This window comes from Aethalodelphis obliquidens, unplaced genomic scaffold, assembly GCF_003676395.1.
Source record: "Aethalodelphis obliquidens isolate GAN/ISIS:26980383/991018 unplaced genomic scaffold, ASM367639v1 scaffold5, whole genome shotgun sequence".
In the NCBI taxonomy this organism is placed as follows: domain Eukaryota; kingdom Metazoa; phylum Chordata; class Mammalia; order Artiodactyla; family Delphinidae; genus Aethalodelphis; species Aethalodelphis obliquidens.
The window spans coordinates 60575170-60592538 of record NW_020837949.1 but is presented as its reverse complement, the minus strand read 5'-3'; positions in this window follow the sequence as shown (position 1 = coordinate 60592538).

The following is a 17369-nucleotide window of genomic DNA, read 5'->3' as shown; positions in this document are numbered from 1 at the left end:
CCAATTATTTTCTCCTTAGTGTATTAGTTGGTGTTACCTTAAATTTATCATTTGGCTGTTTTCCATCTCTTGCATCTTAATGAAGAGTGCTATGGTTTTGCTAGTTTCAGCAATTTGGGATTTTTCCCAAGTTGATTCTGTTATGAATACATCACTGCTCAGACTTGTTTTTGACTCTTTAAAACAAAACAGAGCATGTCCCTGATGGGAAAAAAATCAAAAACAAAACCCCAACAGACCTTGTTTCTATGTGATCATCTCATCTCTAGTCTTCCAAGAAATAAATATTGGAATTTGTGTAGACTTTCTTTGTGGTATATTACATACTTTGCTATTAAATAATATGGAAAAATACAGTAAAATTGACTAAAATTGTGCCTATTCAAATTTTAGAGTGTTACTTGAGCTTTTCCCATACTGAAAGTTGAAGGCCAAGCCTATTAAATTTGCTTCGTACCACCCTCTGCCTTCACCACAAACCAGCAGTCCCTCTGTATTCCATTTCTCTGAATGGTGCACTCAGCCGCTGACCTCATCTGGCCTCTGAGGAACACCCCAGACTCTTGCCTCTCCCTTATGCCCAATATGCAATTGCTCAGTGCATCTGGTCCATCTTACTTCTCCCTGATCTTCTCCACTCTGAGTTTCTCATTGCTTCCAAACCAGCCTCCTCACCTCCATCTTATCCCTCACCTCTGATCTTTATCCCCATAGTGCTGCTGAGTTACAGAAAATGTGACCCAATCATTCTCCTCCTTAAAATGCTTTAGAGGCTCTCCGTCTTCTCCAAGGTACAGAGCAAACCTTTTAGCACAGAATTCGAGGTCCTCACCTCTGCTTACATTTCTCATTTATCTTCCTTGAGGTTCTTATACATATTCTTCAGTTCAGCTATACTCAACCATTTGCTACTTTCTGAGATCATCATTCCTTTCCCTTTGAAATATTCTCTCTTTGTGCCCTCCTTTCCTTTTTTTCCTTCCTCCCTCCTTCTCTCTCTTCCTTTCTTCTTCACTTAGTATTATGGAACTCATTCTGTGTCAGTAGATGAAGAGCTACCTTAGACTTAAAATGCTTCACAGCAGTTCATTTTATTTAATCAACCCATCTTTCCTTGGCCTTTCAATGTTTCCAATCTTTTTTATTATGACCAAAGAAAAGCTTCACTGAATAGCCCTGTACACATTAGTCTTCTGTTTTGGGGGTACATATTAGTGTTTGTGTAAGTATATCTATACAATCCATTCATGAAGCAAAATTGTAAGAACAAAGAGAATGTACTTTTGATAGGCATGTCAAAGGACTTACTTTAAAGATTGTGCCAATTTACATTCCCCCAACTTATGAGTGTACCTGCTTTTTCCCTTTCTCACCATTATTGAGTCTTATCAGTTGTTTGATCTTTGTGATCCTCTGATGGTTGAAAATGGGATCTCACTTCAGTTTTAATGTGTATTTTTCTCTTATTTTTTCATTTCTTTATATTGCAAAATATTTGATATATTCAAAGGAATATATATTACATATAAGTAGGTTTTAAAGTAAAATTACATAAAAACCTGTGTATCTACCACCCAGCTGAAGAAATAGATCACTACCAATATCATTAAAGCCACCACTAAGTTTGTCCCCAGCAAGGCAACTTGAAAATAAGTGGTCATGGTGACTTGAGGTGCCCAAGAATATGCTATATGAGTCTCCAGAGATTACCATGGCCAGCAATGTGCTATACAGATCCTGAGATTATTATGTCCGATGATACCCTATGTGGATTCCAGAGGTTACTGTGTCCAAGGATATATCATGAATCTTCAGAGGTCACCCTTGAAAGCAGCTCAAAACAGGATAATCTGGGGGAGCCAATCCAGTCCTAATCCCAAATACCTGCTACAAATAATCCAAAGGTCTGTGCTAGAGCTCTGTGGGAGGCTAACTCAGTCCTTGTGGCTCATAGAGATGCCATGTCAAGTTCTAAGTACCACCAGAAACCTCGCTCAGCTTTGATCTTCTCACCTGGTATTCTGCTTCCCTGCTGTCTGCCACTCAGTATGCCAAGTATTAAAGCTGGGTGTAGTTATGGAGGTTATTCATTTAGGATTATGCCAAGAACCCAGGAATGCCTGAGAGTTACTCTAAACCCCAGCTCCCCACATCCACAAGAATACGTACAGAGAACAACAGCAAAGGATAGTAAATCTCCACATCATTTTCTATACTTGAGCCAAGTGCCAGGGCTGAGCTTTCTGGCAAGTACGACTGAACTGCACAGCATCTTTCGGTCCTAGGCTAGTTCATCCTAAATAGTTTCTAACCAAATGCCATCTAGCACATTCCTTAGTGCCTTGGGAAAGTAAGCAGAGAAAGACATTCTTTTATTCACTCACTCCCTGATTTGCTCATTCATTCATACAATTACTCTCTACTGCGTGCCAGGCACTGTCTCTGCATTTATGAAGCTTATTTTCTAGTGGAGGACAGACTTAAGAGTCACGTAAATGTCAAACAGAAATTAATCTGTGAAATATATGATGTGCTCAGTACTATGAAAAAGGTCCATTGTGCCAGTAGAGCATGTAGTAGAGAAAACACAGCAGAGAGTGCAAGTCATCAATGCTATGGAAGATCATGATTGTTTGTTTACAATTATCCTTTCTTTCTCTATCCTTGCCATGCTTGCTGCAGGTAGGGTGTACTTTCCTGCACATTTGACTCTGGGCTTGGTTACTGATTTGCTTTGGCCAATGGAATGTGCACAGATGTCAGGTATGCCATGACAGAGCAGAAGCTTTAAATGTGGTTGCATGCTTTGGCCCTGTGCCTCTTCCTCTGGACCCTCACCAAGAAACTAGCATGCCTTCACCTTTGCTCCCAGAATAAGAAGATGCATAGAGCTGAACTGAGGCCAGGCAAGCCCACTTGAACCAAACTAAGCTTGCTGAGCCCAGCAGAGCTGGAGCCATCGATAGCCCTCAAGTCATCTGGGCAAGAAATCAATGTTTATTGCCACCAGCCACTTAGATTTGGGATTGTGTGTTACCACTATAAAAGTTGACAGATACAAATCCCTACTCTCAGGCTTGCCTTGGCTGTCTATGGCAGGCTGTAGCCCCTGGCCTGGCTGACATGTGAGACAACAGAGAGGCTGTAGGAGATGGCTGGGTCTTTTCCCATGTAGGAAAAGGCTCTGACATGTCTACTACTGCAGCTTCTTAGAAGAGGAAAGAAAGAGAGAGATGGACAGTCTTGCTTCCAACTAAGATGGAGTAATATGGACCAGATTTATCCTCATTCTTGAAACAACTAAAAACAGACAACATTTAGGAAATGACACTTTGCAAAACATGTAAACCAGTCAAGGAAGGACAGTGGGCCCTGATAGGCAGGAAAGAAAATGAAGTGAGCCCTGCAATTGCCCCAGTCTACTGCTTTGGTAGCATTTCCAGGCCGCAGTGCGGAGAGAGGGAACCAAGGCAGGACCTGGCAGATTCCCTGGGATGAGGCCTAAGAGCTCAGAAAGACCAAGGCGGCTAGAATTCTGAGGATGAGGACAGAGATCTGGACAGGAGAGAAGTTCACAGGGTGTGAACTTGGGAGGTCTGTGGAGGGTTCCCCCTGAGTATTCAGCTAGGTACTGGTGAGTGAATGCACATGTGGAAACTACCCAAACCTAGAAACTGAGCCAACTGAAAAGATTAAAGGTAACAGTGTCAGGTGCTAACTTTGGGCCGGGAGCAATCAATGCCTGTCAAACCAGCCAGACTGGAAAACCTCAAGACTCACTCAGTGTTTGGTAAAGTACATTCTGGACCATAAAATAAGTGCCAATAAATTTAAAAGAATTCAATTCATATAAAATATGTTCTTATCACAATGAAATTAAGTTATAAACCAATAGCAAACATATATTTGGAAAAACCTCAAATAGGTCCAAACTCTATAAACTACTTCTAGATCCATAGGTCAGTAAAGAAATCAAAGAGGAAAATTAGAAAGTATTTTGACCTGAATGAAAATAAATACACGGTGTAGCAAAATATGTGGCATGCTGGGGCTTCCCTGGTGGTACAGTGGTTGAGAGTCCGCCTGCCGATGCAGGGGACACGGGTTCGTGCTCTAGTCCAGGAAGATCCCACATGCCGCGGAGCGGCTGGGCCCGTGAGCCATGGCGGCTGAGCCTGCGCGTCCGGAGCCTTCGCTCCGCAACGGGAGAGGCCACAACAGTGAGAGGCCCGCGTACCGCAAAAAAAAAAAAAAAAAAAGAATCCTTCTGCCAATGCAGGGGACATGGGTTTGAGCCCTGGTCCGGGAAGATCCCACATGCTGCGGAGGAACTAAGCCCGTGTACCACAACTACTGAGCCTGCGCTCTAGAGCCCATGAGCCACAACTACTGAAGCCCGTGTGCCACAACTACCGAAGCCTGCGCGCCTAGAGCCTGCGCTCCGTAACAAGAGAAGCCACCGCAATGAGAAGCCCTCACACCGCAACGAAGAGTAGACCCCGCTCGCCGCAACTAGAGAAAGCCCGTGCACAGCAACGAAGACCCAAGGCTGCCAAAAAAAATCTATTTTTTAAAAAAGAAAAAAAATTTTTTTAAATAAATAAATTGTTCTAAAAAATTTTTTTTTGTGGCATGCTACTAAAGCAGTATGTAGGGTAAAACATGTAACACTAAATGACTATTAGAATAGAAGTCCCAAATCAATAACTTAAGCATCTAACTTAAGAAACTGGAAAGGAAGAGCAAATTAAACCTAAAATAAGTCAAAGAAATAATCATTACCAGAGTAGAAACTAATAAAATAGAAAGCAGAAAATAAATGGGTATATACTTATTTCAAAACTTAACAAACTGTATACTTTAAATAGTTTTAGTTTATTGTATGTCAATTATACCTCAATGAAGCTATTTAATCTTTTTAAAAGTATCTTGGAGTGGGGGAGGAAGGAAGGGAGAATGAACGAATGAGCTGACCCTTCCACAGCCTGAGTGAGAGAGATAGAGAACCTCTCCAGAGACTAGAAATCACTTATGTGCTTGGCATTTTAATAGTTTAATACAAATTTCCCCTGTCTAGTGGTAAATGTAGGCACTTTGGTGACCTGAGCGTGGTTAATCAAATTAGCATCCCTTATTATTAAGGGGAGGAGCTGGGGTTTAAGATGTAGCTCTTAACCGCCCCTTACATTACTGAACCCATAAATGAACTGGCATAGTTTTGGTTGTAATTTCAAGTCCTCTGAACCCCAGCCTTACTCCTGTTGTTCCTGTCTCTGTTTACAGCATCACCACATATCTTCACCTTCAGATCTCACCTTCCTTTCACATTCCATAAGTCACTGAGTCCTACAATTAAACCTCAAAAATCCTGTTCCATCATCTCTCCCGACCTTATGCTCCACCCATTCTGCTTAATAATCCCAAATGTACAAGGTTGGGTTTGTTTTTGGTATTCAGCCTTTCGTCCTCACACCTGTTGCTTCCTCTGTCTCTTTTCTGCATGGCAGACTCCTACATATTCTATAAGACTTAGTTTAAATATTGTATCTTTGATGAAGTCTTCCCCAACTTCCAAGAAAAATGGCCCCCTTTTGTCTGACCCCCAAATAATACTGCCCTAATGGCATCTACTAATGGCACAAGAAACACGATAACTGTAACCTGGGCAGTGAACTTGGACTCCTACAGTGGTTTGGGCTTGAAGAAGTCACAGAAATGCTAGTGTAAAGTGGAAGAAGCAGGAAGAGAGAAGGACTCCTTACATCAGAGGCTGCAGTACCATCTTTCTTGGGGACACCTAGACACTAAGAGCATTTTCAGAAACACAGCAATAAAACATGAAAAACAACGATTTTTCTTAGAATAGACATTAGTAGAAAAAAGAAATGTGTTCTGAGGATTTAGAAATCCGCCGTTATCAACCCTACCCATGTAGGAAAGAAATAATTAGCTTACTGAGGAATTCCCTGGTGGTCCGCTGGTTAGGACTCTGCGCTTCCACTGCAGGGGGCATGGGTTCGATCCCTCGTCAGGGAACTAAGATCCTGCATGCCACGCCACACTGCGAAAAAAAAGAAAAGAAAGAAAAAGAAAAAATTAGCTTACTGACAGAGGGGCTTGTGTCATTGCAATGCGGAATATAACCAGGCGTTTTAAATGGGGGCTCGTGCAGCAGGGACAGGAGGAGACTGGCCATTTACTTCCACTGGCCAGTGTGGCCAAAAGCTAATTGAAAGCCCGTGTACATTCTTTTTCGTTACTGTGGACATTACAATTCATTGAAATAAATATCTATCACTGTGGGAGAAACAACCTGGTGTAAGAAATGGAAGCCAGGAGACAAGTTTCCTAGTTCAGCTCTACTAAAAATATTTGCAACTGATTTATCTGGTTTGTTTGATAAAGAAAAACAATTTTAAATATCTTAAGATAATGATGCTTTTAAACTTAACTCTATAGATAATATGTATATTTCCACTATCAAAAGGCTCTGGCAAGTAATTTTTAAAGTGGCATTTAATCAGGAGCATGTCCAAACAAGAAGCAATGTCCCTTTTTCCCCGGCAGCCTTGATTCAGTTAATAATTAAATTTTTATTGAATGCTGACTATATTTAGAGTACTGAATTAGGTGTTGTTTGAACTGAAAAAGAAGTTAAAAAAAAATTGTACCCACATTGAGCCTACATACTAAAGGAGCACATTTAAGTCCACATGTTGACAGCAAATCAATTACAGTAACATTTCAGAAAACCCATCATTGTTAGGGAATGTTGGATGCTAGCTACCCAAATGAACTTTTCTTCTAAGGTAAACTTTTTTCACTCAATACCAAAAATTTATTCTAACTTAAAGAGAAAAACAATACTGGAGGTTTTTATGAAGTGTATATATTACCCATTAGTAAGGAAATCCAAAAAGGTTGCTATACTAGTTAAGAACCTTTATTTATAACTCCAAGGTTGACTTAACTGAATCATTTGAGAAATACCTTAGGGAGTCCTGGATGAACCAGACCTAGACTTTTCTTCTTAAGACTTACATCCTAACTGACATAAAGTTCATGTTTCTCATCCTAAATCTTAGCAGAAGTTTATCTTTTACTAGTCATTACCAAGTCTAATGACTTCATTTTACAAATGCCAGACTCAGTTCCTGGAGGTGGAATGATCTGCTCAGTCACTTAGCTAGTTACTTTAGCTAGGTTAATCTGGTTAGTCCTACAGCTAGTTATATAGCAATGTTACTACTCAAAAACAGTTCTTCTAACTCCAAGGAATGTGTGGCTCTTGCTTTACCTGCCCCCGGCTGTTGCTCAGGGTGTCTAGAAACGGGGTAACTAAGCCTGTCAGGAGCCCTTCACACACGGCCCCGGCCCAAACGCTGCTCCAGTTCTGGACCAGTCTCAGGCTGCTGTCCATCCTGTGGTTGGTTAAGGCCTCACAGCCGGATAGTGAAGAAACAGTCATCTCCAGCCTTCCTGGCTCTGAGTAATTCCTGGGTTACATGTATCCAGGAGGGTGGATGAGTTATGAGTTAGACATGTGGGTTTGGTCAAAACCGGGCAGTCCAGTTACCATAACAGGAACTCAACTTTTATTCTTTTCTGCACAGGGCATACAGGAATGCATTAGAGATATGAGTCAGACAGCAGTAGCAACTTGCCAAACTGCTGTGGACTATTCACAGAGTGCCTCTTAGGGTTGAGGTGAACCTGAAGAGCTGTTCAAAGGTGTCTTTAAATTTTAAATCTACACTTAATCAAACTCCTACCTCCCTTCTTCACAGTATCAGGTCCAAATAGGCCCTTTTTAGTCCTCTGGGAGCAGACTATATATCATTTAAGAGGGATCCAGTTTCATTGGGCTTAATACCTATTTTCATACATGATGCTGTAGGTATTGTTTTACCATTACCACTGACTCTTATTTGTAAAACACTGATTCCTCTTCACACTGATACCAAATGTCATCTATAATTTTCACAACGCAATTTCTTCTATTCGGCAGTAACTCCAGACCCCTTAAGAATTTGCCTAGAGGTCCGCACTCCAACATTAGGGAAGAAAACTGATACATCTCAGACGGGAGCCCAAAGGTCTCAGTAGGTATTAATATAGTTGATGAGGGCGGGCAAGGGTGGTCCACCAAGTATTTCATATCTTCCACCAGGCTACAGAATGAGGGACCAAGAGCTTGCTTTGTTTGGGGGTACGGTGGATGCTCCCTGAGAAGACATGTCCCGTAAGAGACAAAGGGTGACCCTACAGCAGACCAGGTTTAGTCTCCTGTGTATCAAACTCATAACCAGTGTTCACGTCTGTTGGCAGTGCGGCTGGTCTTCAAGGGAGTCCAGAACTAATTGCACTGATCAACTCACTGCTCAGGGCACTGCCCAGCTCCTGGGTCTTTGTCACATAAAGGACAGTGACACAGAATCCAGGTCTCCTTACTCTCAACCCAGTGCCCTGTCCACACTGCCTCTGTGCACCGTTCTGCCATGCGTGGTTACTTCAGTGACCCCAACGAGAAGAGAATAAAATGACTCCTAACATATTAGAATGTCTGTTCAACATCATACATAGGCAATACACTGAAACACTTATTACACCCACCTTCTCATGGCAAAAGGACATTTATGTTTCTATGATGCATTTGGATTAAAAAAAAATTTATCCACGTGCCTTTCAATTGATTCCCTCACATGCCCTGCAATTATATATGAGCATAAGCTTAAGTCTTCTTTAACCCTTTTCAGAAAACAAAAAGCAAAACCAAAACACCACCAGCTTGGAATTCCTGCTTCCTTTTGTATCCTTTAGGAAAGAACTAACCTCTCTGAGTCATAATTTCCTTCCTCTCTCCATATACATGGAAATGATCTACCAACCATTTGGTGGCTTGTTTCCTAGCCTCATAAAGAGCAACAGAGTCATGGTTACTTCTGCCAAATCTGTTTCTTTGTAATCATATTACTAGTTAGACTCTTTCAGATACCAAGGAAGAAGCTCATCAGTGTCGTTTACAGGATGGTATCCACAGGGAGGGCAGATGCTGAGGAACCCAACTCTCAGCCCAGTCTGTACCCATCTCAGCACTTCTGAGACTAGGTTGTCCAGAGAGCCAGGAGGAGAAGAGAAATCTTGTCAGTCAAGATACAGAAGCAGTGCTGGTGATTTAGATGTGTGGCGCTATCTACTCATCTATTTCAGTGGCTGTTTGAGCAATGTTTTTTGTTCGAGTTCGAGAAAGCATGAAGCAATTAGTGGTATTTAGAAAATGATTATGAACAAATGAGGCTGCTTTCATAAGTCACGAGTCCTCACACATTCTTTTTATATGTGTGACATGAAGGTCACAACTTAGATCTAATTTTCACACCTGCCTTGGAAACTCTGGAATATCGGGGCCAACTGTGAGTCCACTTTGCAGGAGGACATACTCATACTCCCGGGAGAAAAGGCAAAAGCAACCTCAGAGGTGATGGTCAGATTCCTGGGGGTGGGGTGACTCGACTGAGCAGAGGATGCATTCAAGGTGGTGCCCAAGTCTTCCTCAAAGAGAATCAAGGGGCAGTTAAGCAACTCGGGCTACCTGTAGGTTCTGTAGTGGTGGAGATGGGGAAGGACAAACCTGGTCAGAGGTCATTAGGAAAAGCTGAGGGTCAAAAGCTGGAAACACCATCCACAATGGTCATTATTAAGGATGACAGGTCCACAGAGTCTAGGGTTAGGATCACACTAGATCAGATTGAGAGCAGGACGGGAATAAGTGAGGGGAATGTGATAGTTGCTGAGTCCAGGGAGTTGGCTGTTAGCAGGAAAGCATCAGGTGGCTTGTTTAGAGCCATTCAAAGAACCAGAGGCAGGACAGCCCAACAGCACTAACAGTGAAAGTTCTGCTCTATGTGACACTGGTAATAACCTTCAAATGCCCTCTGGCCTGGTTTCTAGGACATTCTGGCTAAGTGAAATGTCTCTAATCATGAGGCAAAATCCCCAGCACTCCCAATCCCCGGACAGTCTTCGTAGCAACTGGACAGCAAGTGGCAGTCACAAGAGGAGGGAAAATATGAATGTACAGGTGGTAGCAGGTGTTGCTAGGCAGTCAATAAACAATGACAGGAATGTGGCTACATGCCACCAGTACAAAAAGACCCAACAGCCACTAAAATTGTAAGCAGCTCTTTGCAGGAAACTGCTCTCAGCAGGAATCCCCTTTCTTCATCACTTTAGCAGAGCTATATTGTAACTAACTTCTAACCAGGCACCCCCAGAAACCCCCATGTTCTACTCATCTCTGGCCCAAGCATACCTTTCAAATCTCTTGATCACACAATACTTTGCCTAACTTGTTGGTTCTTTTGTAGATCAAAGAAGTAGAAATGAAGAATAGGTAATTAACAGATGGATAGACCTCTTCCCTACCTTCCCCTTCGGTAATCTCCTGAACAAATTGTGTGACCAAACGGTGTGAAGAAGATAGCATCTATTCTTTTTAACGGCTGAGTAATATTCCATTGTATATATGTACTATACCTTCTTTGTCCATTCATCTGTCGGTGGACATTTAGGTTGCTTCTATGTCTTGGCTATTGTAAACAGTGCTGCAGTGAACACTGGGGTGCACGTACCCTTTTGGACCATGTTTTTCTCAGTCATTAAAAAGAATGAAATAGGGACTTCCCTGGTGGTCCAGTGGTTAAGACTTCGCCTTCCAATACAGGGGGTGAGGGTTCAATCCCTGGTTGGGGAGCTAAGATCCCACATGCCTCGTGGCCAAAAAACCAAAACATAAAACCAGAAGCAATACTGTAACAAATTCAATGAAGACTTTAAAAATGGTCCACATCAAAAAAATATTTTTAAAAAAAAGAATGAAATAATGTCACTTGCAGCAACATGGATGGACCTAGAGATTGTCATACTAAGTGAAGTAGGTCAGACAGAGAAAGACCAATATCACATGGTATCACTTATATGAGGAATCTTAAAAAAAAATGATACAAATGAACTTATGTACAAAACAGAAACAGACTCACAGACCTAGAGAAAAAATTTATGGTTATGGGGGGAAGGGTGGTAGGAAGGGATAGTTGGGGAGTTTGGTATTGACATGTACACACTGCTATATTTAAAATGGATAACCAGGGACTTCCCTGGTGGCACAGTTGTTAAGAATCTCCCTGCCAATGCAGGGACATGGGTTTGAGCCCTGGTCCAGGAAGATCCCACATGCCGCAGAGCAACAAAGCCTGTGCACCACAACTACTGAGCCCGTGCTCTAGAGCCTGTGAGACACAACTACTGAGCCCACGTGCCATAAGTACTGACGCTTGTGTGCCTAGAGCCTGCACTCCACGAGAAGCCACCACAATGAGAAGCCTGCGCACCGCAACGAAGAGTAGCCCCCGCTCACCGCAACTAGAGAAAGCCCGTGCGCAGCAACAAAGACACAACGTAGCCAAAAATAAATATAAATAAATAATTTTTTAAAAATAATAAAAGGCATATTTAGAGCTTACTATATAATAAATAAATAAATAAATGAAATGGATAACCCACAAGGACCTACTGTAGATCACAGGGAACTCTGCTCAATATTATGCAACAGCCTAAATGGGAAAAGAATTTGAAAAAGATACATGTACATGTGTAACTGAATCACTTTGCTGTACATCTGAAACTAACTTAACATTGTTAATCAACTGCACTCCAATATAAGGTAAAATGTTAAAAAAAATAAAAAAAGAAGAAGAAGAAGACAGCACCTAGAGGAAAATCACGAGGAGTCGACACGCCTGCATGCAGTGGGGGATGGCGACAACTCTGAGCCCCACCTCTCAGTGGTTAACTGAGATGTGTCCCCTCCTTCCCTTTACAACTTTCATGGCCGAGCAGAATCTTTGCAGGTGGTTTCTGAGGGACACCGAGTCCACCATCTCCCCAGATGGCCAGCATCCTGATTAAAGGCAACTTTCCTTTGTACCAACGTTCATGAGTTTGGTTTTGTAAGCAGCGAGCATCAGGACCGAATCGGTCACAAAATGACACTTTGGGTAACTGGGTGGGATGAAGGCGGGGCCTGCAACCCCAAGCGTGGAATTCCTCCGTCTCCCGCAGTCCTCACTCTCTCCCCTCCAGCTCCAGCACACAGTACCTTCTCCCAGGGCTGGCACGGTGGCCTTTGTTCATATAAATCCTACCCAGCCGCTCTCCTGCAAGGAATCACTCAGTGGGTTCTCACAACCCACATACCAGGGCCCGGCCGGCACCGACTCCCGCCTGCCTAGTGGAGACGTTCACGTTTCCTCCTGGTCACATCCCATGCCCTCCGGCCCACTGGCAGCCTTTCTGTCCCTCCACAGACAGAGTTCTTTCCCATCTCAGAGGATCTTTTCTGGCTGTTCTGCAGCCTCGAAGGTTTTTCCTCCAGCCGTTTCCAAGGCTGGTGCCGGCTTCATCTCCCAGGGCTCAGCTCACGTGACCTTCCCTGACCTCCCAGTGTAGTCGCCCTCCCCCCGCCACTGCCTTTTTATTACCTTCGCCAACCTCCTCACAAGGTTTGTTTACTCGTATTATCTCTTCTAGGGGCACGGGCCTTGCCTGCTTTGCTCACTGTATCGCAGTGTCCTGTGCATAACAGGCGCTCCAATAAATTTGTCTAAGTTGAATGGATGGATGAAAGAATTCTCAGTTCGAGGGTGGGGAAAGGATGGGAGGAGAGGGACCATCAGGGCTATGCTTTGTTGAAGGCATTCTGAAGCATTACCACCTCACTCTTCATCCCTGGGACAGGGCCCATCCCTCTGTCTCTCTGGTTGGCTCTAGGCCCTTTTCTTATTATCTTATCCAATTGAGGGACCAGAAGAGGCAGCAACAGCTGGTGCAGGCTTTGAGCATAGAGGGAGCAGGTTCCATGTGAAGGGACTGGCAAGTGGTCTCTGACCCTAAAATATCCATTCCATCTACTTGCCAGTGCCATCTTTTTTTTTTTTTTTTTAATTTAGTTGTAATTGACGTCCTGTGTGAAATTCTTCTATTAGCATTACAAGCTTGCCTGTCAGCTAAGACATTGCCTCCTGGGTCCTCCTTTTTTCAAATGTAAACAGCTCTGGTAAGGGTAACACAAAAAGGTGGCCCAGCTCCCTGCCATTAAACACACAGAGCAGGATCCTGCCTGGGACTGAAGCAGAACCAGGGGGCTCCCCTTTGCCAGATATAGAAAGTCCCAAGGGGCCACCACTCCTACCCCTAACAAGTGAACAAGCCTGATGAGGTACAAAATCATCTTTAAAAACAAAACGCTTGAAGCAAGTGTTGAACAGAATCCAAGGGAAGCCCAAGGAAGCCCGGGGCTGCCAGTGAGACTGATGGAGGCCCGGCACTATTCCCCTCCCACACAAGCTGGCAGCCAGCTTTAAGGGCTTAGCCTCGTCTGACTTGTCCGGGAGGCCTCCTCCTCCACAAGCGTTAAGAGTAACAAGGTTGGATCAGATAATAGCCCTGAACCTGCCCAACCTGCCTCACAGGGTAACTATGAAGGCGGAGTGGGACAGAGGCTGTAATCTGTCCTGAGCTATGTAAACAGAAGCATCGACGCCGACTTTAGCAGTTCAGCCCGGGGCCGTTTCTTCCTCTGCCTCTCAAATTACATTCAAGAGTTTCCAACGAGAGAAAAACTCGACCCCGGTGGACACCACTCAGAACCGACACAATGTTAGCTGACATTTTAGGTCTAACTACCAGTGTTTGTAGACGACATTTTGAAAATCACTCTCTTTGAGAGGGGACACGATTCCCCCTTCCGCTCTCGGGTTTCTCAAGTCTCCTTTGCCCCACCCGCAATCCTACACACGTACACACAACCCCCACACACTCTTCCTCCGCTAGGGTTCTCAAGTCAGCCCCACTGACCTGAACAAGGAGCAGTCTTGAGCAGGAAGCCAGTTCGAATCGAGGTCGACCTATGAACCTGGCCAGTCCCTGGCGGACTGGGGGTTTGGCCAGCATCTCTAGCAGTTATTATGAAAGTCTTCTGTAAACCTGTGCTGGCGCTTGCGCAAATCCCCCTGCTCTTTGACACAGGTGTTTTGACTCGGTAATGCAAATCTAGACCGTTAAATGAATCAGGTGTTTTCACTTACACCTGAAATTTTTGCTATTGATTTTCTTGCTTTCCTGGGCTTGGTTTTCATGGCCCTAAAAGACAAGAAGCTTTCTATTTAGTAGCTAAAGCTCTGTAAGAGTTGATTTTTATTGGGGCCCATGAATTCTTTCCCACAGCCTTGATCTAGTCCGGGTCCCAGAGATGTACTTCATTCACATTTACTACGAGCAGCATAACCAAAGCAGCTCACTGATAACTGAAGAAAAAATCGGGTCATGAGGGAAGGACAGGAGTAGGCACATTTTACAGATGAAGAAAGCAAAGTATGAAGATAGCTCTAGTCATCTGGCCAAAGGCATACCATTATATAGGACTAGCAGAGATGGTCCTAGAACCTGTCTCCAGCCCCACATCATTCCCACCGCGTGCGGTGATAAGGGAGAGACAAGGTGAAGACTGCACAACTAGTGTATCACTTAGGATTAGGTTTACTTGTCAAGTAACAGAAAACAATTAATTAATTTAAAATATATAGATTTTATATATATTTCCACAAAAAAAGAAATAAAGGGCTTCCCTGGTGGCGCAGTGGTTGAGTCGGCCTGCCGATGCAGGGGACGCGGGTTTGTGCCCCGGTCCGGGAAGATCCCACATGCCGCGGAGCGGCTGGGCCCGTGAGCCATGGCCGCTGAGCCTGCGCGTCCGGAGCCTGTGCTCCACAATGGGGGAGGCCACAACAGTGAGAGGCCCGCGTACCGCAAAGAAAAAAAAAAAAGAAATAAAGAGGTAAATAGTCCAAGCCTGGTGTGGAGGCCCCATAATGTCACTGAGCCATCCGGCCTCCTTCCGGCTTCTCTATCCACCTTCCTTAGGGGGTGTCTGCTGTCCTTTTGTTGTCAGGATGACTCCCAGATTTCCAGCCATTATATCCGTGTGTCAGGCAGGGAGGGATGCACTAAGGGAAACAGGCACTCAAGCCAGCTAAGTTAGTCCACTCTAAAGAACTTTCTAAAAATCACCATTCCATGCCTTCTGTTTGCCCTTAATTGGCTAGAACTGTGCCATAATTACTTCTAGCTTCAGAGGCGGTAGACACATCACCACCCTGGATAAAACTGGGGTTCTGTCAGTAAGGAAGGAGAAAACCCCTTCCACAGGAAGCTAGCAGTCTCCCTCACGGGGAGGGTGGGTTCTCCGTGCCACCAGGGATGGATCCTATTCTATCACATGGGATGAAACACAGAGGAAGAAGCCAAATCCTGTGGAAAACCCTCAGGCCTCATTTTACTTAATCACTTTCAGCTTTTCCAACACTTGATCACTCCCTCCTTACTAAGCACCTATTTTTCCTTTGGCTTCCAGGAAACCATATCCCGGTTTCTTCTTAGTGTCCTTGGCTAGGTCCTCTTTCCCTTCCTGACCTCTGACACTGAGCGGACCCAGGGCTCAGGCCTCCATGGCTTCTCAATCTAGCCTTCTCCCTGGAGGTCTCATCCAGCCCCTGACTTTATATACTCTTTATATGCTAAAGACGCCCTGTCCTCTATCTTCTGGTCTCTTCTATCTGTGCCTGAAATCTCCCCTTAGATGTTTCACAGGTCTCTCAATACTAACAGGTCCAAAGCCAAATTTTGTATTCAGGCACCCAAACTGATTTCTCCCCTGTGTTCTCCATCTGCGGAATCACACCACCGTTCACATGTTCATGCCCACAGCCTCAGTGTCATCCTCAACTCCTCCCAACCCAATGCCAGACCTTCAAACTGCATCTGGAATCTGACCACCTCTCACCAAGTTCAGTGCCACATTCCTGGTCGAAGCCACTCTCATACCATCTCTCAGCAGGTATATGCAACCGTCTCTCAACCGCTCTCCTTGCGTGATGATTAATTCTGTGTGTCCACTTGACTAGGTCACGGGGTACCCAGATATTTGGTTAAACATGTTCTGGATGAGATTAACATTTGAGTTGGTAGACTGAACACAGCAGATTTCCCTCCGCATTGCGAGTGGGCCTCACGCAATCCATTGGAGGCCTGAAGAGAACAAAAACACCCGAGCAAGAGAGAATCTGCTGTCTCAGCCTGTCTTCAGGCTGGGACTCTGGTCTTCTCCTGACTTTGGACTCGGACTTGGGATCTCCAGCTTGTTACTGCAAATCATGGGACTTCTCAGCTTCCATATCCATGTGAGCCAATTCCAAACAAACGAACAAATAAATAAATTCACTCATTCATTCACTCCTTCTATTGGTTGTTTCTCTGAAGAACCCAGACTCCTACACTTTGCTTCATTCCTTCTCTTCTATAGTCGATTTTTCACACTGCAGCCAGAGTGGGACTTCTAAAATGTAAATCAGATTATGCCCTTTTGCTCAAAGCTAGCCAACGGCTTATTGGATATACATTATCTTCTCTAACTGCATCTCTATTCTTTCCCTCACTCGTGCTTCTCCAGCTATGCTGACCTGCTTGCTGTTTCTTACACACACCAAGCATATTCCTACCACAAAGCCTTTGCTCCTGCGGATCCCTATTCCTGGAGCTCTTTGCCCTCAGATTTCCACATTTCTCGTCTCCCCAGGTGATTCAGGTTTCTGCTCCAATGCTGTCTCTTCCAAGTGATTGTTCCTGCTGGCCGATCTTACCATTCTTCATCCTCTTAATCTGCCTTATTTTATTTTCATAGCACTTATCACTACTTAATATTATGGTATATATTGATTTACTTATTTTTTTATTTACCTGTCTTCTCCATGATAATGTTTACTCCATGAAAGCAGGGATTTTGTTTTGTTCAGCACTACTTTATCCCCAGTGCCTGGTTATATGGCAAGTTGCAATGAACTGAATATTAGTGTCTCCCTAACAAATTCATATGGTAAAGCCCTAATGCCCAGTGTAATGCTATTAGGAAGTGAGGCCTTTCAGAGGTAGAGAGGAACAAAATTTGCCACCCTAACATATCTCTTCGGCATGTGGATTATTTCGAGCTGAAAATAATCAAAGCCCAAAAGTCTCAGGAAGAAACTTTGACTTTCCCCCTAACTGCTATCACCTGTAGATCGAGGACTTGTTCCAGGAAGGGAGCTATCACCATAGATAACTCTAGTATGAACTAGGTGAGTGAACAGGGAGGAACCTAGCAAAGTCTGTTTATTAAAATTCCTCTCTGTGTCCCATTGTCTCTGCAGGGCCCAGCAAACACCTGTTTACCAAACATTTGCTTTTCCCTCTCCATGTGAATTGCCTTCCTCCCCTTT